Here is a 27,500-nt window from a genome sequence, read left to right on the forward strand (position 1 = left end):
ACGGCTTACTGAGAATAATCATACTAATTATTTCCATTACAACCGAAATGTTTGCTATTCCTCTGTAATTGCCATATTCAGTCAGGATTCTCTGGCATCTTAGCTATGACTTCCAATTCAAGATCATCAGGGTTTGTTTTCTCATTTCTTTTTCAGCCAAAATCATCTTTGCAATGATTCTATCTTAAGCTAGAGTTTCCATTTAAGTTTTTTATTGTTGACTCCACATTAAAAGCTATAAATTCAGTCATACGAACATTCATTCTTCGCCGGCTTCTGGTATATCAGCCAAATCCTCCTCATCGCATCTGGTATTCATGACCTCAGAAGTGTTCTGTTTAACATCGTCTTTCTTCTTCTTCTTCTTCTTCTTCTTCTGTCATAATTTACTCATCTTTCCCTCTGACAGGCGTTTTCCTCTTTTTACTTGTTGCATCCATGGATAAATCCTAAATATCTATGCGGGCTACTGTAATAACACAGTGAAATTATGGGTTCATCACATCATCATCATGTTGTCCAAATATTCTCACCTATCTCTTCGTGTTCTCTGTTCAACTTCAGTAAACTGTATTACTTAGCACACGTTGTAATATACATTCTTCATCTACCTGAAATTTGTCTGTTTAAACATTCTGATTTTGTTTATTCTTTATTGAACACCAGGACTCATCCGGTATCTAAAGTTTCTCTATTGTTACCCCATGTCTCATCACTTCTTCGTTTACATTCTTGATTTTAAACTAGTCAGCTAGTCCGCGTGGTTGTAGGCTCCTACGCAGATATTGTTTCTGGAACATCAAAATCTATTTCGACATTCATTTGAAAAATGCCCTTAAAGTCCATCTTCAAGAAGTGTTATTGTGTGAAGTCTAGATACTTGCGCTCTCTTTTGTTGGGTGCTTTTAATTACCGCTTTAGTTAGGCAGTGACATGTAGGTGATCGCCTCCGACATCTACTCCTCTATGGTTGCATAGGTGTGAGTACTCAAAAGAAATGTAAATGCACTTATCCTGTCCATTCACCTGACACTTTAGTTGGAATGTGATGAATTTTATTTTTATGTATGAAAGAAAATGCTCCACCTAACCTACTGCCTTTAGATGTAAAGTCTTTCTCTCTGTCTCTCTCTCTCTCTCCCTCTCTCTGTGTATATATATATATATATATATATATATATATATATATATATATTTATATATATATATATATATATATATATATATAATATATATATATACATCATATATATACATATATATATATATATAATACATACATATATATATATATATATATATATATATATATATATATATAGTATTTATATATATATATGTGTGTGTGTGTGTGTGTGTGTGTGTGTGTGTGTGTATATCTAATAAAAGGAGCCCATAAAACACCAAAATATAGAGAAAAAAGTACTACATTTCAGAGACTGCTGTCTCTCTCTTCAGGTATATGAATGGGAAAAGTTTACAGAAAAGGTGGTATTTATACCAAGAGATCCCTCCACAGGTAAGCCAATTTAGGTCACCTCCGCTGATAATCTTCCTTTAATCTTCTTAAGCGTTGGTTGAATGAAAACCTTGTCGATCTCATCTGAATCCCATGCTCCTTTTGAGATGTTCATTACCTGCCTCTCTTTTAATAAGGCCGATTCCGTCATTTGACTCTTGTTCCGGCAGTTGCTGCTATAAATTATACGTGACAAATTCCAGTTTATTCTATGGTTATGTTCATTTATATAGTTGAAAATAGCGGAGTTCTGTTGTCCATACCTAACTGATCGTTTGTGTTCTATTAATCTCTGGGGAAGTGATTTTCCTGTAAATCCGATGTAAGATTGGTCACAGTCCTGGCATGGGATTTCATAAATCCCTGTTTCCTTGGGAAATGTCTTTTGTTGGACGTTAATCAGGGATTTGGCTAAGGTGTTTGGGTAAGTAAATGCAAAAGGGTTATATTTTCCGAGGGTCTGAGTCACTGTCTTAATCGTGTCCAGGTGAGGAATTTTTATTTTATTGTTGGGTGTCTCTTTGGTCTTGTTTAGAGGGGGTCGGTAGAAAATTACGTTTGCTTTGTGAATTGCTTTCTCAATTATATGGTCAGGATACTTTAAAGACGAAAGTTGCTTACGAATTAGTTCAAATTGTTTTTCCAGGAAAGCTGGGGAACAAATTTGTAAGGCTCTTAAGAACAGATTGCTGGTAGCGCTACACCTATCTTGATAGCAATGTCGTGATAGCTAAAGTAGTGAATGTATGAAAGTGATAACGTTGGTTTTCTGTATATGGTATATTTGTATTCTGTCGTGTCTCTGATTATTAAAACATCAAGAAAAGGAATTTTGTTGTATGTTTCCCATTCAACTTTAAATTTGATGCTGGGCACTAATGCGTTTAATTTTGAAAGGAATTCATTTACCAGTCATATATATATATATATATATATATATATATAATATATATATATATATGTGTGTGTGTGTGTGTGTGTGTGTGTGTGTGTGTGTATGTATTGATGTATTGCTCTGAGAAATGTATACCAATATTTGCATAGGCTTTGCTTAGCTATTCAAATAAGTGCTTTTTATTTTCACTTGTTTTTCATAAAATTTTTCCGAAACATTTTAAATGGATAAGAAATTTCTTTCGACCTTTTATTTATATATACATGCTGGTAGTTGCATCCGCATACAACCTAAATATAATTTCCTTAGGTAACTTGCTGATAAATAGTAAAAAAAAATATGTGTCATGTCATTTAAGCCACACTCCTACTACAGAAAATCAGAGCGATGAAATCATGAAGGGTATGCATAATCAAGTTCCTCTCTTCCCGGAGATGAAGTCTGGATTCTAGCCTCCGGAAAGGAAAAGTGACACCGAGAACGATCCGATTACGTACTTGAATATCAAGTTACCCGATCGTAAGTTTCACCCAATTCTACAAACAGAGATCTCCTAATGTGATAAGGTTTTCCCCCTCGTGTGCCGGAATAAGTTGCATCGTTCTTAAAGTTTCCAGCCGTTTTTATTATGCATTGGTATATTTTCATGGGTACTTCAGTAAGTCAGATAAGTCGTGGCCTGTAGCGTAAGATTTTGCAAACGTTGCACTTTTTTAATGGTTTTACTTCTGTTGATACTTACAGCATTTCATCCTCGAGGTTTCCGTATATAAATGAGCGAAATGACCCGATCAAAGAAAATGAAAACCTTATGGGAAATCAGAAACAAAATATTTACACAAACGCACACACACACAGCCAAATATGGCGCACGGATAGAAACTCAAGTTCTTAGAAGTAATTAAGCCAAAACTGGAAAATATCCGTCCTTGATAGGATCGTTTTTACGAGAGAGAGAGAGAGAGAGAGAGAGAGAGAGAGAGAGAGAGAGAGAGAGAGAGAGAGAGAGAGAGAGAGATTCCTTCCTCATGCTCAATCATTCTCTTCTAGGAAGAAGTCCCAATGACCCTAATAAAAGTGAAGCTCGGTCCTCGGTATGTAATGAGAGTCCTCTTTCCCATAGGCACCAGACCGGAAAGCACTCAATGATGTCACTTGTGAAATTCTAGAGAAATTTGCTCTCCTTAAGGGTAAAAATAGGGTGACACCATTCTAGGGTGGGTTTTTTTTTCCGTAATTTGTGGAGACTGTGAGATGCGAAACTGTGCTGTCCTTTTAATTACAATCATCCTCCGTTTTTTTAAAGCTATTTACTTGCTTACTTATGCGATTACTGTACAGTCATAATTAAAATCATCCTTCCATTATTTTTCATACTGAGTTATTTACTAAATGTTACGGTCCTTATTGCAATTGTCCTTTTAAGACTGAATATCCAAAAAAATTTTTGGAGTTCTTAAAAATAAATTGTTCATTTCAGCATTTAGCATTTGGTGATATTTTGAAGATAATTAATTCGCAAATTATCTATAAATGTATTACATAGATAACATTGTAAATCTCATATCCACTTAAATTTGTGATTTATATTTTCAGTCTTGTTAAAAGTGATAATGCCGCATCATTGAAAGAGAGTATTATTTCACTTAAAGACCCACTGCTCCCATCTTACAGTAGGCATCGTTTTTGTATACACTTTCATAATTATAAATATCTCTCTCTCTCTCTCTCTCTCTCTCTCTCTCTCTCTCTCTCTCTCTCTCTCTATATATATATATATATATATATATATATATATATATATATATATATATATATAGTATATATATATATATATATATATATAAATATATATATATATATATATAATATATATATATATATATATATGTGTGTGTGTGTGTGTGTGTGTGCGTATAATTTGTTGATACGTTTATAAATCTTGTAAATATGTATCATTATGTCCATTCATGGATACTGGTGGGTAACCCAATGATTTGCGATTTACAGAATTACACTAAATAATTTTGAAGTGTAGTATTAATATTTTATTAACGAGGATTGAACAAGTTCCTGGAAGCTCCTTATTATATATTAATATTAATGTATCTAGACCCCAAAAACCAAATTGTTTTCTGTCATATTCCAGACTTTATTAAAGATAGTTTTTTTTTATTGTTGAATAAAAACCATCAGATAAAGATCATGGTCATTATATGTTGATAAATTTTTCGCTTAACCAATTGATTATCATTATATTTATTATTTTGAAGGCGTTTCATGTGATTATAATTAATGGCTAATGGTTACGTTTTGGTCTTTTCAGGTACGACATTATTGGCCATTTATCCGTGATGTTGCAGAAGAAGGTTAGATAAACGAATATGTGAAATATTATGTAGCATATGAAATTTAACTTATTTACTATTTTACATTATATATTATATATATATATATATATATATATATATATATTATATATATGTACATATATGTTTATTATTATGCATATATATATATATATATATATATATATATATATATATATATATATATATATATATAAGTGAATGTTTACTATATGTTTGTATGTTTGTGCGCTACAGAAATCCGAACTGCTTGACTGACCTAGACATGATTTGGCACGTGGCCATCATTTGACCAACTTAGATAATACGGTAACGTAGGTTTCGTACCCGTACCCCCATGACAGGCAGACAAGAACAGTCACAAAAGATCCAAAGAGATCCATTTTTCTTTTTAACCGAAGACAAGACGAAAGTAAACGTTTCAATCTTGGTTTTCACAACACGTAAATATTGCATGCCAACTACAGTATTTTTATTTCCCTGATAATAAATCGACATTTTTTTTGCATTATATTTGAATATTGTGGTTTTCGGGTCGTACTGTTGTTACTGCGAGGGTTAATACCACCCAAATGACGACATATCAAAGAAATTTTTGGAATGGGAGCGTGTTGCGGGAACCGTATATACGGTACTGTTCGTGCTTCCTGATCACCGCCTTGTTCTCAAACACAAATGTAGTTTCTGATGACAAAACAAACAGAAAATAAGTCAGATAAATATGTCTGTTTTTATGCCAATCCTTATTTTTAACAAACGGGGGAGTTTAGTCAAACCAAAGTTTAGAATAAATAAATATATCTTTTGTGAGCTCATTCATGAGGTCAACATTATTTACGAATACATGTAGGCCATGTTGTTAATGTTAGTATTACTGTTTGATGCGCGGGTCTGGGCAAGAAATAAATAAATAAATACATATTCTGTGGACTAATTCATGGGGCCAGCAACCGTCTTGAATCCATTGCTTTAAATGACTGTTAATCAAAGCTACACCACGTGTTGCTGCCTTTCTAAAGTAAGTATTGGACTGCCATTTAGTTATATATATATATATGGTATATATATATATATATATATATATATATATACTGATAGTCAGGCAAGTATATCATATTTGGTGGTCTCATTTCTACTTGCCATAAACAAAATCAGGTAAAAGAGTGTTTATATATATATATATATATATATATATATATATATATATATATATATATATATATATATATATATATATATCTGATAGTCAGGCAGTATATCTCATATTTGGTCCTCATTTCTACTTGCCATAAACAAAATCAGGTAAAAGTGTGTTTATATATATTTATATATATATATATATATATATATATATATATATATATATGTATTTATATATATATTACATATATATACACACACACACATATATATATATATATATATATATATATATATATATTCTTATACACACTTTTGTCTGATATATACATTTGTATTATAGATATATTTACATAATTCACTCGAATGCAATGCACCCACTATATATCGATATATATATGTATATATATATATATATATATATTATAGATATATATATCCCTCTAATATATAATAAATATATTAATATTATATTATATGTGTGTGTGTGTGTGTGTGTGTGTAGTATGTGTAGTGTATATATATAAATATATATATATATATATATATATATATATATATATATATATATATATATATAGTGGGGTGCATTGTACTGGAATGAATTATATATACTTATAAAACAAATACATAATATATTAAAAAGTTAAGCTGTACTGTCCTTGCACGAAGTAGCAGTTCCCCGAAATTTAATATTTTCTTAAACATTATAATGTAGGTGAAGACAAGAGAGAGAGAGAGAGAGAGAGAGAGAGAGAGAGAGAGTTAGTTAAACTGCATAATTCATCCTACCATGAATGTTGAAACGATGAGGGATTACCCTGCCAAGCTCTGTATCTTCTGTACACTACTACATTTTACGTACGCAATGGATGCATCAGGTCCCGTGACCCTTGACCTCTAATTTTTGAGGTTAGATATAGGCTAATCCATCATGAAAACTGTATTCGAAACCTGAATGGGAATTGACAGAAATAAAACAAAGCTGACGCCCGATGAAAAATCAGTGAATAAATGTAACTCTGTGTTTGATTTTTTTCTATTCTTTGTACTCATGTACTCCCTTACATACGTACACGCACACACACACACACACACATATATATATATACACACACACAATGTTAGCGAATGTATGAATACATGCACTTTCCTTATTTATCAATCTATCGATCGCCCTTGCTTTCGTAATAGGAACTTTTGATGTAAGGAGATACGTAGAACCGCTCTGACTCTTCATCTCCCCTCATATTTGGAAAGCTGTGGAGAGAGAGAGAGAGAGAGAGAGAGAGAGAGAGAGAGAGAATATCTTACGAACGGTTTCGCCCCAGGAGTATGAGGATTACCGCCTCTAGGTAATTGGTTTATGATGGTATATATTTTTGTAATAAACTTACATATACCAGTAATCTCTCTTTCTCTCTCTCTTCACAAGTTTGACCCTCAACAGTCGCTTAACAACTGCGTACATAACTCACTGCTAAGGTCAGCACAGGCGCAATGGAGTATAAGCTAACCATACACGTATGCGACTGGCATCGGATTTGTCCTGCCGGGATTAGCGCGCTCCAGTCCGCTTGGGTATTGCCCATACACGCAGATGACTTCCTCTATGCACATTTAGGCAGAGTTAATGTGCAGTGGCCGTGTTCCTTTCAGTCCAGCAGTGTCCTGCATAGTGAGTGCTTTTAAATCATGGCACCAGGTAAAAGAAAGGTAAGTGCAATAATGGTAATAGCACTCCTGCAAGAAGAATACGAGCATGAAATATCCAAGAAAACCGTAAAGTATGGGTGAAACCATGGCTGAGAAAGAGAGGTTTTATCATATGACTTTATTGAAAGAATTAATGGAAACTAACCCGGAAGATTATAGAAATTATATAAGAATTACTGATTATGACCTGTGAGACCTTTTATTCCTTATGTCTCCAAAAATAACAAAGAAAGATGCAGTAAAGAGAAAGTCTCCACCTCCTGAGGAAAGGTTAATTGCAACGTTAAGGTTCCTAGCAACGTTTCTTGGTCACATATAGTATACATAAGGCAAAGCTGCAGACTACTGCCGCGAGGAGAAAATTGCAGACGACTACCGCGGGGGCAAAACTACAGAGTATTACTGTGTGGGCAAAACTGCAGACTGCTACCGCGGGAGCAAAACTGCATACTATTACCGTGGGGGTGAAACTGCAGACTACTATCGCGGGGCCCAAAACTGCAGACTATTACCGTGGGGGGCAAAACTGAAGAGTACTACCGCAGGGACAAAACTGCTGACTACTACCACGGGGGCTAAAATTGCAGACCACTGCCAAGGGGGCCAAAACTGCAGACTACTACTGCTGGGGCAAAACTGCAGACTATTAATGCGGGAACCAAAACTGGAGACTACTACTTTGGGGGGCAAAACTGGAGACTACTGTTGCGGGGCCCAAAACTGCAGACTCTTACTGCGGGCTCAAAACTGCAGACTCTTACTGCGGGGCCCAAAACTGCAGACTCTTACTGCGGGGCCCAAAACTGCAGACTCTTACTGCGGGGCCCAAAACTGCACTCTTACTGCGGGGCCCAAACCTGGAGACTACTATCACGGGGAATAAAACTGCAGACTATTACCGCGGGGGCAAAATTGCAGACTATTACTGCGGGGACCAAACCAGGAGACTACTATCGCGGGGCCCAAAACAGCTGACAATTACTTGGGGGACCAAAACTGGAGACTACCACCGCAGGGGCAAAACTGCAGATACTACCGGGGGTTTGGGGGGGAGGGGCGAAACTACAGACTGCTACTGCTGGGGGCCAGAACTGCAGGCTGTTACTGGGGGGGATAATAAATGGAGACTACTACCGCGGGGGTGCAAAACTGCAGACTACTGAAAGGTAAGCAATAAAAAACATTTCAAAATAGGTGGATCAACCCAGTCGTCCTGCTAGTCCATTCCCACACATACCACACACTAGAGGGGGATAATGCCAGTCTTGGCTAGACTGACCTGTCCGGTTGAACATGTTGAAATGATGAGAGGACTGGCTAACCGCCGGTTTTGTCATTTTTACCCCCCATACGCGATAATGATTGGCGGGTTCATGCCAATCTCGGTCAGATCAGCGTGTCAGTCCTTTACGTGTATGGCTTGCTTAAGGCTCGCGACCATTTGTCGCGTCTCTTCCAATCGTAAATAAACAAGAGTCGCCCAGTTGTGGGCAGAGAGAGAGAGAGTAGTGCCCTATACTATAGTCGAATCTAGCGGCTGCATTAAGTAGGTGAATTTATAATTGAATAATTAGCATGCGGTAGTTCGCGATCGAGATTGGCGAGGTAAGAGGATTATGGCATTGTCTGTGAATGAGCGGTCAAAGAATCCTCTCAGTTTATGGCTGGTAAGGAGTCGGGGAATCTGTTCTTGCTTCCTTATCTTGCACTTTTCGGATCCTGGGTTAAAGTTTCAGTGTCTCCTATCCTCTTACATTTTATTTGCATCCTTGGGAACCATCCCCTCCCCCCCTTCTTCTTCTTCTCTCTCTCTCTCTCTCTCTCTCTCTCTCTCTCTCACGTATTTCGCTCAGTCTTTTTACTTTGCTGTTAACGATAAATAGAATTGCTACATTTTTCTGCGGTTGCCATTTTCTCTCTCTCTCTCTCTTCAACTCTCTTCTCTCTCTCTCTCTCTCTCTCTCTTTATATATATATATATATATATATATATATATATATATATATATGTATGTATGTATATGTTTTTGTAAACTTTACATTTCGTAAGCTTTTTGTTCATTAACATTTCAGTTTATTTGTTTCTCTCTCTCTCTCTCTCTCTCTCTCTCGCTCTCTCTCTCTCTCTCTCTCTCTCTCTCCCTCTCTCTCTCTCTCCCCATTTATTCCACCAATGTACTTTAGCTCGTATATTGCATCCGCATCCACCCTCTATCTGGTGTACAGGTTTCGGACTCTCATATCGCTACGCACTTTTTAATGTGAAAATCTTCTTTGTAACTTTATCTACTTTTGAACTAATGCTAATATCCAAAGATTATATTTTTTTATAATAACAGGATTTCGCTACTATCCTATTACACCCTATTATGGCTCTGACTTGCGCACCGCATTATGGGGAAGTTCTATGTAACCATATTTTTTTTTTTTTTTGTATGGCTGCTGAGTGGATGGAAGCGTTTTAAAAGACAGGGTTTATAATAATGTTATATTGTTTGTATGTTCTATAAGAGTGATGTAATAAAGAAGAGGATTTATGTATGTTCTATAAGAGTGATGTAATGATTATAAACATACTGTTTATAATCATTATCGTAACGTAAAGGCTGAGACAAAAAATTTTATCTAGGTAACTTAGCCCTGTTGAAAGCTATTGGATATTTATTTTTATGAATTAGGCAAGAATTTTGCAGTGCGAAAGAGAATTTCAAAAGGTTTGTAGATAAAATCCATTTCAGTGTTTTTAACGCCTAACATTAATTGTGCAGGTAATGAGAGTGATGTTTATTTGTTGGAAAATTGTGCCTATTACAGGTGGTAACAGCTTAGTGTCTTATCTTGCACTTGAGTAGTAGTCGGATCTGATTGATCAAAATGATTTTGAGAAATACTGGCAAATCTTTTGCGCCGGTTAAACATTGGCAATCATCATTAGAGAAATCACTTGTTTTATGGAATTGATTTCAGCTGAAATGCTTTCATGCCGATTCGTATCAATGCACATTCCAGTGGAACTAACAACCTATTACTCTTTTCAAGTTCAGGTCCGAGGAAAACAAGAAGGTAATGGAAGAGAGAGAAAAGGAGGGGGGGGGGGGGGGTTTGCAAAGATGGGTTGGTAAGTCGGTTAGGGGTGGGAGCCTTAACCACGAAGGACGCGATAGACTCAGCCTCTGAAGAAAGGTTTTATGAGCCAGGAAGAGCAGGAGCAGGTTGATATTGTTGCGGTTGAGTTGTTTTCTTATGTTTTATGGTTTAATGATGATCTCAGATCTCTACTTACACGCACAGGTTATTATATGACTTCTATTTTGCTTAATTCAATTGCTTGATACTTATGATGGATCTGTTACTGCTGTTGTATCTGCAACAGAATACCAATCTGGTGGCCCTGGGTTATAAAAGAAAATTCACAACTTTTACGTTCAGTAGCACGTACTATATTCATACAAACAGGCATTCAAATATTGTCTCATTCGTCAGAAAATAGCGAAAAGAACCCCATTGTTTAGAGAACGCTAATATTGAATTTAAATTTAAAGACTGAAAATCGGAAAGGAAATAAAAGAAATAAAACTTTTAACGATGTGTCCCGGCTGTAGCAAAGGATACTTGTCTGTGAATCACCTCCCCCAAGCATTTGTTTTGGTTGATCCTGCTGTGGATTCTGCACCCTCAGCAATTGTTTGGTTGATACTACCGCGGATCCTCTTGCTTAGCATTTGTTTTCCATGATCCTGCCATGGATCATTTCTATTTTGATGGACCATATGCCCTGGTTTCCATGACATGTCTCCAGACTCTCGTTTCAAATGATTTACACCTTTTTATGTATGTCTTTCATCCCACCATTCTCCCTCCACGGCATCTCATCTCAACCCGTCCTGATCCTTGGCTCCAGCGGGAGATATTTTAAACACAAGCGCACTCAGTGGCATGCCCAAACGCCCTGTCACCTCCAGATACGATCAGGATCTTTTGCCCTCTCTTTAACGACTCGTTAGACCAGGGTCGCCAAAAACGGTCAAAAGATCGTTTTAATGGCTATTTCGCTTCTTAGGGTCGACATGAGTTCAGGCTATATTTGGCGGATGGATTATTCTTCACTGGTGTCTCCGACAGGTCAGATATTTTCTGGATCACGATTCCATGGGAGGTGATGAAGTTTGGCTACAGAACTCTGTTTCAAAGGGGCTCTTTAGAGGAGAAGGTCATTAAGGTTATTAAGGAATCCGTATCTGTTCGTTGCCCTTGTTTTCCTATATTTAGTTACAACAATAACGGCGTTTGAATTGTAATAAATGATGTTCATTTACATGTTTGTCTGTCAGACACCTTCCTTTTATTTTCATTTGTTTCTTGGCTTGATGTAATTTTGTATACTTGCTTAAATTTCAATATTCAAATACTTTCTCGCGTAACTTTGTAATTGATTTGTTTTCATTCTCCATACATATGTATTTATTCTGTACTGAAGAGAGCGAAGTTCGTTCTATTGATATGATATTTTATTTTTCATAAACGTGTATCGAGTTAATCAATCATCAGTTAGTCAAATCATTATTTAATGAAAATTATAAGTTTCAGTTGTATTTTTTTTTTTAACTGCAGGGACTAAAAGAATTGGTGACCTTATTTACCCAAAGCCTGGTGTTTCATGGGTTGGCCAAGGAAGGAAGAATGATGTCTCATCACAAAGATAGCGCGGAAGGTGTGTGTAAGATATTTCTTGTTGAATGTTGAAAAAGGTTAAGACTCTATATTATTTTGTGTGTGTATGTATATTGTATATACATACATTATATATGTGTATATATATATATATATATATTTATTTATTTATATATATATATATATATATATATATATATATATATATATATATATCAATTCAAGCTACAAATGTCCTTTAATATCTAAATTCACTTTACCTCCCAAATGATATATTTTCATATATGTACCGAAGGGGAATTTTTTAATTGATAATAATTTGGTTTCGTCCCCCCCGCCCCCCATGGGATCGAACCACCCCGTCCAAGTGGACGGGGACGAAATCAGGACAGTCAGTGACGCTATCCAATCAGCTTGAATTGATATATAAATGGATCACGGTTCGATGTGATATTATTCATAACAAAAGGCTACGTGCTGTCAAACGCTTGAATTGGCCATCATGGTAGAACGGGGTTCCATATCGATTCTAATTACGAAAGCATCCAGATCGAGGGTGATTTGTAAGGTCAGAATCGATATGAACTTATTTAGATTTAGCGTCTCTGTTGGCTGATTGGATAGCGTCACTGACTGTCCTGATTTCGTCCCCGTCCACTTGGACGGTGGTTCGATCCCATGGGGGGACGAAATTATTATCAATTAAAAAAAAATTCCCCTTCGGTACATATATGAAAATATATCATTTGGGAGTAAAGTGAATTTAGATATTAAAGGACATTTGTAGCTTGAATTGATATAAATGGATCACGGTTCGATGTGATAATTATTCATATATATATATATATATATAGAGAGAGAGAGAGAAGAGAGAGAGGAGAGAGAGAGAGAGAGAGAATATTGAATATACTGTGATTATGTCAACGTTTGTGTTACTTTTCGGAGACAGTTTTTACAAATTTCAAAATACAAAACTTTAAATAAAAGTATACGAGTATTTGAGTGTATATATATATATATATATATATATATATATATATATATATATATATATATATATACTTCTAGGGCACAATTTTTTCACGGATACAACATTCATTGAATAGAATGGCTTTTTCACTGTTTACCAGCTTTTTTGAAATTGATTCATATTTTCTAATTATTTTCTTCACTTCATTGTTCAGGTTACTAATGGACACATAATGGGGTTCTTCCATTTACTCCAGTATTTTTACAAATACGCGACAGCTGTTTCGTCAACCTATACGTATTGACGTTATCAAGCGTACTGATACAAATATGTTGTTGTTTAAGATTAAGCTGGCCTTGTGCCAGCACGGCTCTTGCTCACAGAGCAGCCCGTAAATACAAATATGAGCCTACATGCGTTTTGTGACGTCATGAGGACGGAAAGGTAGTACAATTGCCAGATACCTAGTTTTAAATATTTACAAAAGACTATAGTGAAACATAAAATAAGACAAATAAATAAATATGTTAACAGAAATTATATCAAAAGTTGAAAGTAAGTTATTATATACAAATTTTACATAGATATATATTAATTACATATATGTTTAATTAACAAAATGTCACTGTGCGCTCCTGTCCGCGTGTGGTAGTGGTCTTGTTCCACGCGGGTGAAGGGCTGCCCTCCTACACGAGGGCAAAGATCGGTCTGCCTCGCGTTGGATGTTAAGGTTTGGGTGCGTTGTGTGGCGATGCTGATGGCTTCTGATATCAATAAACGATTGAAGTTGTTTGCCTTCCTTGTGAGATTATTTTGGTGTTTGTGAGAAAAAGTTCTTGCAAGGATGGTTTTTTATTGTGGGGTATCCACAAAGTGCTGGTGAATAGCACCTTGGTTTCTGTGGGCCTGCATGCGACGTTTGAGTGTAGTTGTTGTGTGTCCGATATAGCATTTTTGGGGGGACTGACATTGCTCGTCAGCACAGACAAACTTGTAAACTATATCAGATTCAACCTCTTTCTCCGTCGATGGAGCCGTACTATTTTTCATTACCAGTGAGGCCGTAAGATTTGGCTTGCAGTAAATTCTTGCTGTTATTTTGTTATATGGTGCTAGGGGGGTGGTTCCTCTTCGCAGTATACCAAGGAGGGCTTTCCTTTCGTCTTCGTGGTGTTTGTTGTATGATATCTGATGGTATATCACTATTTCTTTGTCTTTGTCTTGCGTGTTGTCCCTCGGGGTCGGGTTTTGGAAAGCCTCTAATCTCTTTTTGACAACTTGCTGGATCATGTCATCTGGGTAGCCGTTATTTGTGAGCAGCTGTTGAACTCTGTTAATTTCTTCGTTCGTCGCTTTCCACGTTGAACAGTGTGTTAAGGCACGTTTTATGTATGCATTTACCACAGACCGTTTATATGCATCAGGGCATTCTCCTCTAGCATTTAAGCATCTCCCAGCATCTGTCTTTTTAGTGTATACGGTGGTATTGTATTTGTTGTTATTCTGGGTCACAAGTACGTCCAAGAAGGACGTACTTGTGACCCAGAATAACAACAAATACAATACACACACACATGTATATAATGCCTTTTTAAATTTTTTTTTCAGTTTCTTTAGTTTTGCTTACGAGTCATGGTCATTCTTAATTTCGTATAATATCTAACCATTTCACGCTATCTGTTTGGTTATTTATTTATTCTTATGGGTGTTTTTATTTTAAGATAGGCAGTTAGGTGTACCGTTCAGATCAGCATAGAACAAAACAGGACATTCACGGGCCATGTCCACAATCCGATTTTGAGAGAAACAGACTTAATACGCAAAATTATTTACGCATACTTACGTTTAGATTTACGACATAAATGCAGATAAAGGACCGAGGGAAAGAAAAAATAAGAATTTATTGTGACACTGCAAAGAAATTCCTACTATTACCATTATCTCTCCGTTTAATGAAGCCATTAGGGAAGCACATTCGAACGCTCTTTACTCGAACCCACCGAAATAACACTTTGGCAAAACGTAATGGATTCACCTCATTCTTTTGGGAAATTTATAGTTCACGGCCTTTTCCTAAAGGGCTCCGTTACTTGAATAGACCGTTCGTCTATTTAAGTCGGGGAGTCGAATTCCCGAGTACCATTTCTTCTGATTACCCTTTAGGCACTCTTGCGTTTAATGGCGAGAGTAAATAGGGTTGGCACCTAGTGCCACCTCCAGCGGTCAGTGTTAAGCCTCGCCAGCTCCTTTTCTTTACGCGGTCATTTCGAAGTTAGTTATCCGGGAGAGATGTGAATGGGTCTGTCACCTAGATGTATTTACATCTTGCGTGGTCGAAAATGGATTTTATTTACGGTTTCAGTGCTTCCTTATATTAGAACCTGCGACCACCCCTTCGATGGTAAGTTTCCGAGATGGGTCAGTATCATAATCTGAACATTTTAACCTACGTAGAGGACTATTTCTGCGAAGGTGAAAGTCATTCCTGGGTTTCACATTACGTCTTTTTATTTGCAAAAAGGAAAGTTACCTACTAAGGGCTACGTTGCATTTAGGCACGTTTTTCAGTTATAAAGCCTGATATTCCAATATTCACATATATTTGTAGTGTCACATGTGATAAAAGCATCAAAATATGGAAATAAATTTTGTCTAAAAATTCAAGCAGGTTGTCTGAAGGTTTTTGTAGAACATCCATGATTGCTGGTAAACATATAAGAAATTAGAATAAGAAAGTATTGAGATAAACGAGTTTCTAAAAGAACTGAAAGTCGGAAATTCTCAGCAATGAAATTGTCCTGTGTTTGTGAAGGGTGCGTTTCACATTGATTTTTTTCTGTTAATTCGGAGAGAGAGAGAGAGAGAGAGAGAGAGAGAGAGAGAGAGAGAGAGAGAGAGAGAGTGAGTTTTACTGCTCGCACCTATCTTTCATAGGTCTTTTGACTAGTCTCTGGTATCCGACAAGCCTGTGTATGTACATATACCCATGGGTTTATTGTTACACAGTTCCGGCGCTCTATTGATGCCCATTTTAAAGGCTGGGAGATGAAAAGCACGGCTGGGTTCTAAATACGAATATTATAAAAAGTTACCTGATAAGGGCCTTTTCTCGCTTTTACAATTTTCGCGTTTCACTTCCTTTCTATTAGTGCAAGTTTCATAATGCTTCTCAGCACTAGTTTACTACTAAATGTAGTTCCTCTATTTGGTGTTGTTTCATGTTTTTTTGTGTGTTTGTGTTGGTTGGGGGGGGGGGGGGGGGTGGTATGTCATCCTCAAGCACGATTGTTTTCTTTTTTTCTGTAGGGTTTTTCATTTCTTCTTTCGTGTTTCATTTTTCGTTTTACTTGCCATTTTCTTCTTTCCTTTCCTTTGACTCTTTGAGGGTTCCATTTTACATTGCTTATTTACCTCTTTTTATTACAATCCTATTTTCTTCTGCTCTTGTCCACACCTCTTTCACCTTTCCTGGTGGAAAAAAAGCATTGTCTCAGCAGTACAGGTTCCCCTAAGGAAAAAAAAAAGAAACTACTCTTCATTGTGAATAGCTCAACACCGGCGTCAGTGAGTCACACTCTGGGGTAAATGTGGCCTATATCTTTTTAGTAGGCCTCAGGAATGCTCCGACCGAGGAGTCTTCCGATGGCAAAATTCTGCTACACGACTTTCAAGAAGAGTTTTCGTTATTTTGTGGCACGTTGATCCAACTTTTCAGTCTTTAGAGATAGTTTTTCTCATCATTTGGCTTTTTTTTTTTTTTTTTTTTTTGGCGAAGTGCTAAAGCATTTTTATTTATTTCATTTGTACATTTCCTTATTCCATTATAAAACCGAGTAGATATACTATATGTATATATATATATATATATATATATATATATATATTATATATATATATGTGTGTGTGTGTGTGTGTGTGTGTATATGTCTTCGCTCATTCACCATATGGAAATCAGGATTTCATTTCTGAATTTAAATTCTTGTTAACAAAATAAAAAATAAAAATAAAAACAATAGAATGAGTGAATATTCCTGACGAAAACTTGAACACATAACAAAGAAAATGCTGATTCAAATCACACCTATATGAATTTTTTTTAGAAAATTTTTCGGTTAACTTACAGAGATTTATGCATATATAATATATATATATATATATATATATATATATATATGTATATATATTATCTATATATATCTATATACATATTTATATATATTATCTATATATATATATATATATATATATATATATAGATATATATAGATATATATAGATATATATATATTAAATATAATACACACACACACACACACACACATATATATAATATATATATATATATATATATATATATATATATATATATATATATAGTATATATTTAATAGCCTCAGTGACGTAGGGGATAGGGCTTGCACCCTCATCCTAAAACCTTGCCTAAAGAAAAAATATAAATAGTAGAAAAGTATATATGAATTACTTGCATAAATGTTGACTAACTCGACTGTCTAGCTAATAATCTTCCTTGCGCCTGCTTATAGTTTGTTACGTAAACATTCTGAAGGTATAAAAAGGATTTTTAATATTACTGCCGAGTCTGTAATGACGTTTGGAAGGTGATTTTATTTACATGAAAATCGCATTACAAAACGATCAGAGTTTCCTCCAAGTGAAGGGTGAATTTACGACTCTGGTGACACCGCCCCCTCGACACCCCCTCCCCCCACTCTCTCTCTCTCTCTCTCTCTCTCCTCTTCTCTCTCTCTCTCTCTCTCTCTCTCTCTCTCTCTCTCTCTCTGGAAACCCAACCATTCAACCCTTTATGAATGCAATATTCGGACAAAGCCGGGAAGTATCACGTCATATTGGCAGACCATTTTAAACGGCTGTAAGGGATGTAACCCACATAGTATATTGGGCATTTTGAAGCATTCCCTTCATCCGAGGAGAACCATACAGACATTCAGTAATCTCTTAAGCATTACTGGTTTGTCCAATGCGGTGTATAAAAGGATAACAAGAACTGAATTATCGACTAATTCAGTTCGCAACGTTTTATTAAACGTTCTTTCCAGAAATACATTACATAAAAAAGATGAGCTGGTGTAATGTTTCTCTGATAGAGATTTCTATCTGCTCTAGAATGGAAAGACTAACCTTTAACCTTACACAGTTTTAGTGGAGTGATGTAACTCAAGAGAAACTGTACAATCGATCGACTTAGGTGAAAGGGAGTGGAACTTCACAGTAAACCTTTACACGCTCGAGCGTGTCTGAAATAAGTATTGCTTGACAGTGTTTGAAATAAATCTCTTTCTTTTATATAAAAATTGGAAATGAAGAAATATTTCTCAGGAAAAGCTTCATCCTTGATCTAGGAAAGTGAAACAATGTATTGCCTCTTGCAATACACGTTCATCCGATCTAGAATGGTAAAATGCAGTCTTTCCCTGGGAATAGCCCTCGATTTTTCCCTGTAAAGAAGAATTAAAGTTGCAGCTTAAAGATTTTGCTTGTCCCAGTTTCATAGCTGTGGAGAATATTATATCGTTGCAGTTTCGTAATATTCTTCAAAACCGAACTTGCAGTTTGCGTTTTCTTTTCAATTTTAGTCTCATCTTGTTAACCCCAGGCATCGTAGTCAAACCCGCTGTGTTGAGAAATTACCCTTTGTGTCCTCAGAATATCATTTCGTTGCTCTTGAGAAAATTGTCCAAAATAATTATCCTGGATAGTAGGAGTTTGCATAGTGGTTTCTTTAATCTTAAACCTTTATTATTATTATTATTATTATTATTATTATTATTATTATTATTATTATTATTATTATTATTATTATTATTATTATTATTATTATCATGTTTATTGGTGCTATGTTCTTAAAATAATAATTCTTCTCCTATATAAAAAAAGGATTTAATGATGGTTTAATTTTTAGTTTCTAAATGGAGAGGCCAGTGGAAAAGGCAACACTCTGCCTCAGTCCTGATGAAAATAAGAATACGGCCGAGGAAATGGATCGGGGCTCCATGTGGAAAAGACTGGAGACTTGCTCACTGAAACTGGGGAGGTTGTATGCAATTCTCCGCGAGTCGAGAGTTCTCTTCGTAAAGTGTTTTTTCATTCGTTTGTTTTCCCTGGGTTTTGGAGCAAACTCACCCACCCATTTATTTTTCAGCCACCCTGAGTCCTGAGGCAATCTTAAACCGGAGTTTTTCATTTCTTCGCAATTCAATTGTAAGACTGGGAATATCGAATTTGGTTCTTGAAATATTAACTCGGAGTTTCTTAACGACATTTTATTTTTATTATTAGTTTAGGTTTTCAACCACATTCTGTCCTGAAACAGACTTATACTTTCCCTTTTCTCTCCTTGGAAATTTGAAGTTGGTTGTGGGAAATAAAAAGACCTGAAGTCATATTTTATTCGATAGTTATCCTGAGTATTTTAACCACAATTTGTGTGGGGGGGGGGGGGGGGACAAGAAACTATATCCTAAATCTGCTTTATATCGGGCCATGTATTTTGTCGGTTATTCGATGATAACAACAGGAGGAATATTCGATGAAGTTCTTCAGACTTGAAGCAGTTATTATAGCCTTTGCCCCGTAAGAGGTAGTCGTCTCTCTATCTCACGTTGTTCACTGTAGGCATTACGTACGGTTCTTTACAGCGTCCCTTCGGCCTCCAGCTGCAACCCGTTTCATTCGTAAGAAATTTCAACATGTTTTCATCGCTGGATGACCTTATATGTCCCTTTGGACCATTTTTCTTTTTAATCACACTCTGTCCTGTGATGGTTACCCGTATTTTTTCAAGTTTTCCTTCTTTGTAAACACACTGTCCTAGTTCATTTTCGTTTGTCTTTGAAATATTTTCTTCTTATAAGAATCTGCTATCTAGAATAAGTTATCCGTAGTCTTGTATACATTTTCCCTTTCTGATAACCACCTCGCGAGATCGTTGTTCATTGTCTTTGAAGGTTACTCTTTTTTTTTTTTCAATCTTGAATTATCCGCAGTGGGTTATCCTTAGTTCTTCAAACCTTATCCTTCTATAGTCACCGTCAGGCCAAGGATGGTTATCCAGTCTGTGGAACGTCCTTACTTGATAGGCTCACTTTTTCCCGAGCTCCGTATTCTTTTAAGATATTTTACTCCATAATCACATACTATCCTGAGGCAGGTTGCCTTTGGAAGGTATATTTGTGGCTGCTCACCGGCACGTTGCTGCTGTGTATATAGAAAGAGTAGTCCACATCCAGTGCTCAGCGACTGTAAACGGATCCTATTAACAAGATGCGCCAATTTCTACTTTCATTAGCCTTTTTACGATTCACGATGGTCCATCATTGATTGTTCTATTTCACCGATGAAACGTTCAGTTTTGTTAAGAAAGATGTTCATCATTTGGAAAAGGGAAAATGGAAATTTATAACTGGTTGATTAAAAATGAATTGACTCATTCTTTCTTGCCGTATCTACCACCATTCATTCTTATGATTAATGTTTGCCCTTCTTGTTGACTCTAATGTATGATTATGACGAGAAATTTCTTCTCATTTCAGAAACTGGTCGTTCTGTTTTCTTTCATACGTTAAGTTAATTTTCATTTTTCTTCCTTTTTATGAGAAAGTTTCAATGCACTGTCAGCGGTTATTGTATTGTATTAATGTAAGTGTGCATTTGTGTAGAGACAAGGTATATGATTATAAAGGGGAAAAAATTAGGTTAGGGATACATGAAAATGTTTGGACAGATGACGAAAGGAATGCAATTCCCATTACTGGCATAAAGAAATGGTTATGAACGGAACTTAATATTTACTCATGGTTTTGGCAAAAGGAGTATCTCCATGCAAACAAATATTTATAATTATTATTGTCGAACGGGAAACAAACGTCAGAAATTACTTGGAATGCAACTGTGAGAAATTACCGGAAATGCATGAAGCGGTCATTACCGTAAGAAATTTTCAGCATTACACTCACGCAAATACACATTTTGTCACAGAGAAATTCAAAAGAAACTATTTTCGCGTATATTTGAATTCCTTCAAGCAATCACAATGCCATCCTTATTGGTTGAACGAGTCAGCAAGAGAATCGTGAAAAGGAACTGATCGGAAAACGTGGGTGTTCGATGCTTCGCGTGCAGACAGTCAAATGTTTTCTCTCATAACAGCGGAGAAGAAGAAGGCGCAGCATAAAAAGAAATGGAGCCTGCAAGACCATTGCTCTTGCAATATACAGCGCCCCCAAGCCGCTCTTAACTCGCTTCCCTTCCCCCTTCAGCGCTTTTATTTTATTTTTCCGTTTTTTCTTCAGATCAAAGAGAAACAGAGCGTGTAAAGACTGCTAGAGGTCTCCTCTGAAATATATATATATATATATATATTATATATATATATATATATATATATATATATATATATATATATATATATATTTGTGTGCGCGCGTGTGGTATATATATTATATAAATATGTGAGTGTGTGTGTGTGTATATGGTAGGAGAAAGAAATTTGCTTCTCTCTCCATCTCGTTATGTCCTCCTTAGGAGTGACGATCTTCAGTCTACTCCATCTCCTAATGCAGTCTTTACCTTATGATTCATTCCTCGCCATCGTCTCCCTTGCATTCACGTCAGCCTGCCCTCTGTTGTTCACGCTCAGTTTGTTTCTTATATTGTTTTTCTTCATCTTCCAGCTATGGTCTTGAGACCATTATTATTTAGTATTATCTCCTGTGGCAAGGTAATATATATATATATATATATATATATATATATATATATAGTATATATATATTATATATATATATATGCAGAAGCCAGGTACTATGTCGTACCTCTAAGTAAATGGGGATACAATCCACAATGAAGTAAATTCCTCTTGTAGTTTAAAATATATAGTACTTGTATAGGATTAGAGCTTTCGACCATCAACTGTGGTCTTGTTCACTAAAGTGAACAAGACCACAGTTGATGGTCGAAAGCTCTAATCCTATACAAGTACTATATATTTTTAAACTACAAGAGGAATTTACTTCATTGTGGATTGTATCCCCATATATATATCTATATATATATATATATATATATATATATATATATATATATATATATATCTCAACATTAACCCATTTCCTCGGGAGTAGCTTTTAGGAAAAGGAAAGACTATGGTCATTGGGACATTCATGCACTCTGCCGAATCTTTGCTGGGCCCCTATTTAAGAAAACTTTCTCAACACCAGTCATTTCACAGTTCTCTACATAAGGCTCACCTGTGTTCCGTTGAGTCTCTCTCTCTCTCTCTCTCTCTCACACACACACACACACACACACACACACACACACACACACACACACACAACACACACACACACACACACACACACATTATACTATTCACCTCTAGATTTCACACAATAGCTTGCTCCTAGGATGCTGAGGCCCAACCTCTCCAATACCACTTTCACTCCATCTGTCATCCATTTTTAAACCCTATTTTCTTCCGTCCTCCAGACATTCCCGAAGTTTAGTTTTTGCCAAGGCTTAATCCACCCGGTTAGAGACGGAATAACAGAGGGATCAGGTATATAACCAGCTTGAGAATTCATTAACCAACGTGCTCTGAGCTCCTATCGCTTCGATTTCTTAATAAATGTTTGGGTTCGTTTTCTACTGAATACTTAAATGACACGAAGGATTATAGCTGTTTACTAGAGTGTAGTTTGGGTAAGGAGAAACAGCAACCCAGCTTTCAAATTTCACCGTTATATAGCTGAATGTTTGGTGTTGCGTTTAAAGTTTCCGATGGAAAACTTACCTAGACTCGTAGAAAGAATCGAGAAGTGGAGTGTTTATTGCAAGTTTGGTGTTAAATTTACGTAGATTGGTAAATTGGACAACAAATTTCGTATATTCACCAAGTAATAAATTATTTCCGTATTTCTGTTTTCACAGTTTTACCCTTTTATGCAAACTTTTTCCTTCACTACATCCGATTCGGATTTGATATTTTTCACCAGACTTCAATTTCAGGCAGAAGAATTGTTTCGGTTCTTCCATCTTTCATGCATACCATTCTTCACTTCTTTGTTGCTGGCGTTTTGAGGATTTCCTAACTAATTTTTATAAAATTTTTATTGTCTTGTTCATTTCATCCTTGGTATTTTCGTAATGTCTTTATTTGATTACTGGGTGTAAGAATGGTTAACGTCAGAACTTCGCTATTCGTATCGGTAATAGAGTCGTAAATATCTGGACTTTTTATATTTCCCCATAAAAGTCCTTTAAAATGAAGACCCACTCAGCTCTTCGTCAACAGTGAAGTCGTAAATATCAGTAATTCTTTATATTCATCACCTGCTTTTACCATTCAGTGTCCATAAAATTCCCAGTGTCCATGAAACTGTGTCCATTTTCTATCATGAAGATTGAATGTAGAGGCATCGCCAAATGAGAGTGACAAAAGACGTATTCTATTTTTCCTCACAGGTTTCAGATGAAAATTCGATACTTGAAATGAGGTAGAAAGACACCCTTTCTTGGATTTCGACGTTCCGTTGTTGTTATTATTACTATTATTATTATTTTTTTTTTCTCTCTCTATCACAGTCCTCCAATTCGACTGGGTGGTATTTATAGTGTGGGGTTCCGGGTTGCATCCTGCCTCCTTAGGAGTCCATCACTTTTCTTACTATGTGTGCCGTTTCTAGGATCACACTCTTCTGCATGAGTCCTGGAGCTACTTCAGCCTCTAGTTTTTCTAGATTCCTTTTCAGGGATCTTGGAATCGTGCCTAGTGCTCCTATGATTATGGGTACGATTTCCACTGGCATATCCCATATCCTTCTTATTTCTATTTTCAGATCTTGATACTTATCCATTTTTTCCCTCTCTTTCTCTTCAACTCTGGTGTCCCATGGTATTGCGACATCAATGAGTGATACTTTCTTCTTGACTTTGTCAATCAACGTCACGTCTGGTCTGTTTGCACGTATCACCCTATCCGTTCTGATACCATAGTCCCAGAGGATCTTTGCCTGATCGTTTTCTATCACTCCCACAGGTTGGTGCTCGTACCACTTATTACTGCAAGGTAGCTGATGTTTCTTGCACAGGCTCCAGTGGAGGGCTTTTGCCACTGAATCATGCCTCTTTTTGTACTGGTTCTGTGCAAGTGCCGGGCATTCACTTGCTATGTGGTTTATGGTTTCATTTTTCGTATTGCACTTCCTACATATGGGAGAGATGTTATTTCCGTCTATCGTTCTTTGAACATATCTGGTTCTTAGGGCCTGATCTTGTGCCGCTGTTATCATTCCTTCAGTTTCCTTCTTTAGCTCTCCCCTCTGTAGCCATTGCCAATTGTCATCGCTGGCTAGTTCTTTAGTCTGTCTCATGTATTGTCCGTGCATTGGTTTGTTGTGCCAGTCCTCTGTTCTGTCTGTCTTTCTCCTGTCTCTGTATATTTCTGGGTCTTCGTCTACTTTTATTAGTCCTTCTTCCCATGCACTCTTTAGCCACTCGTCTTCACTGGTTTTCAGATATTGCCCTAGTGCTCTGTTTTCGATGTTGACGCAGTCCTCTATACTTAGTAGTCCTCTCCCTCCTTCCTTTCGTGTTATGTATAGTCTGTCGGTATTTGCTCTTTGGTGTAGTGCTTTGTGTATTGTCATATGTTTCCTGGTTTTCTGATCTATGCTGCGGAGTTCTGCCTTCGTCCATTCCACTATTCCTGCGCTTTATCTGATTACTGGCACTGCCCATGTGTTTATGGCTTTTATCATATTTCCGGCGTTGAGTTTTGACTTGAGTATCGCCTTGAGTCTCTGCATATATTCTTTCCTGATCGTGTCCTTCATCTCTTGGTGTTTTATGTCTCCTCCTTCCATTATTCCCAGGTATTTGTATCCTGTCTCATCTATGTGTTTGATGTTGCTCCCATCTGGTAGCTATCCCTTCAGTTCTCGTTACTTTGCCTTTTTGTATGTTGACTAAGGCGCATTTTTCTATTCCAAACTCCATCCTGATGTCCCCAGATACAATCCTTACAGTCTGGATTACGGTATCTATTTCCTTGATGCTCTTACCATACAGCTTGATGTCGTCCATGAACATCAGATGGTTGATTCTGTTGCCTCTTTTCTTGAGTTGGTACCCGGCATCCATCTTCTGTAGTACTTTTGTCATGGGAATCATGGCTACTACGAAGAGTAATGGGGACAGTGAGTCGCCCTGGAAGATCCCTCTCCTGATATTAACCTCTGCTAGTCTTATTCCAGAGCTTGTAAGTATTGTATTCCAGTTGCGCATTGTATTTTTGAGGAAGCTGATGGTATTTTCCTCTGCCCCATATATTTTCAGGCATTCTATTAGCCATGTGTGTGGTATCATGTCGAAGGCTTTCTTATAGTCTATCCATGCCATGCTTAGGTTGGTTTTCCTTCTCCTACTGTTCTTCATTACCATTTTGTTTATCAGGAGCTGGTCTTTTGTGCCCCTACACTTCCTTATTATTATTATTATTATTATTATTATTATTATTATTATTATTAATATTATAGTATTATTATTATTATTAGTATTAATAGTAGTAGTAGTAGTGTAGTGTAGTAGTAGTAGTAGTAGTAGTAGTAGGGAAAACTCTCTATCGCGAGAGTATATATAATGTTCTAAAGGGTCTACAATAATACAAAGTGTTAAGAGTCCGTGTATAATTTTTAAGACTTTACAAAACGCTTTCGAACCCTTCCCTGGGTTCATCTTCAGTCCCAAAATTTTTTTTTTTCTCTTTTGAACTGAAGATGAACCCAGGGAAGGGTTCGAAAGCTTTTTGTAATGTCTTAAAAATTATACACGGACTCTTAACACTTTGTATTATTGTGTACTCTTTAGAACATTATTATTATTATTATTATTATTATTATTATTATTATTATTATTATTATTATTATTATTATTATTAATCAAAAGATAAAACCTATTAATATGGAACAAGCTATAGTGGCCATTGAATTGAAATTCAAGCTTCCATAGAATATGATGATTATTTGAAAATAAGTAATTGAAGTTAAAAAGAAATATAGAAAGAAGAGGTTAGTTATTAGAAAAGATAAAGTAAATTAACTAATTAATAGGTAAATAGATAAAAATGTAAGTAGATTATGAAATAAAAGAATTTCTTAAAAAACATGTAACAGGGCTTCCATAAAGAGATATATTTTCTTCATAGGTAACACTTTTAAGCGAAGACATACACACATTCACGCACAAACATATATACAAAACTAGTAACAGTAAAAATCATTATATACAATTTCTGTATTTAAATGTAATAGCTTGCAATTTTCGCTTTATAGATAACAACTATGCAGTATGTCTCCGATTACAGTGCAGAGATGACTTTTAAAAACGTAATGGTTTCTCTCTCTCTCTCTCTCTCTCTCTCTCTCTGTGTGTGTGTATGTACAACGTGTATATATATATATGTGTGTGTGTGTGAGAGCGTTCATGCGCGCGCTCATGTGTTCATAAGAGAAAATAGCAACATCATCAAGGCACTAAAAGTCGTGTGTGCCAACTGGTGACATAGTATGAGAAGAGAATAAAGTAAAGTAATAACGCATTTTATAAAGGGGAAAGGTAAGGTAGAAACGCTGTCTGCATTAACACCCACAGGTGATAAATTTGGGCCTAATGATAGACCCCTTGGAACCTCAGACATTTCGTCGTTGATCTCTTGACTCCCTCTGATTTCGCGTCTGTTTTGTTTTGAGGCGCAATGTCTAATCCTAAGCCATAGGAATTTACTCTAGGAATGCTAGTTCACACGGAGACGTAAAGAATAAGATTAAATCAAAAGGGTCCATCTGTAGAAAAAGGAATAAATCTTTGCACAACATTAGAAAAATATAGAATGATATTTCAAAACAATAAAAGTGAAACGTTGATTTTTATGAAAGCTTAAAAAAATGACTCATCTTCAGACAGAAATATAAAGCCTAAATTTCAAATTAGCAGAAAACATATTGTACAGATATTTCAGAGTTAAAAAGAATAAATAAAAATAATTGATGTTGGGCATGAACATAAGAAAGATAACTATTCCATTGGCGAGAAATGCAGAAAAGAATTCCATGACAAACGAAAATGGGCTGGTAATTTATAATCGGATTCTCTGGTGGTCATTTTTCTGTCCTGGAATTTTGT

The 27,500-nt window shown here is 36.0% G+C and overlaps 1 long non-coding RNA gene across 2 annotated transcripts in view; it reads left to right on the top strand.

The window, feature by feature from the left end:
• LOC135220966 (uncharacterized) overlaps positions 1-27,500 on the top strand; it is a 502,102-nt gene that overhangs the window by 429,986 nt on the left and 44,616 nt on the right. The window contains exon 5 of one of the 2 annotated variants that reach the window (XR_010315835.1): positions 4,741-4,783. The exons of the other annotated variant lie outside the window; for it this stretch is intronic. This is a non-coding gene — a long non-coding RNA (uncharacterized LOC135220966). The remainder of the gene's footprint in view (positions 1-4,740; positions 4,784-27,500) is intronic. 2 annotated transcript variants of the gene reach the window in all.

Source organism: Macrobrachium nipponense, chromosome 20, assembly GCF_015104395.2.
Source record: "Macrobrachium nipponense isolate FS-2020 chromosome 20, ASM1510439v2, whole genome shotgun sequence".
Lineage (NCBI taxonomy): Eukaryota > Metazoa > Arthropoda > Malacostraca > Decapoda > Palaemonidae > Macrobrachium > Macrobrachium nipponense.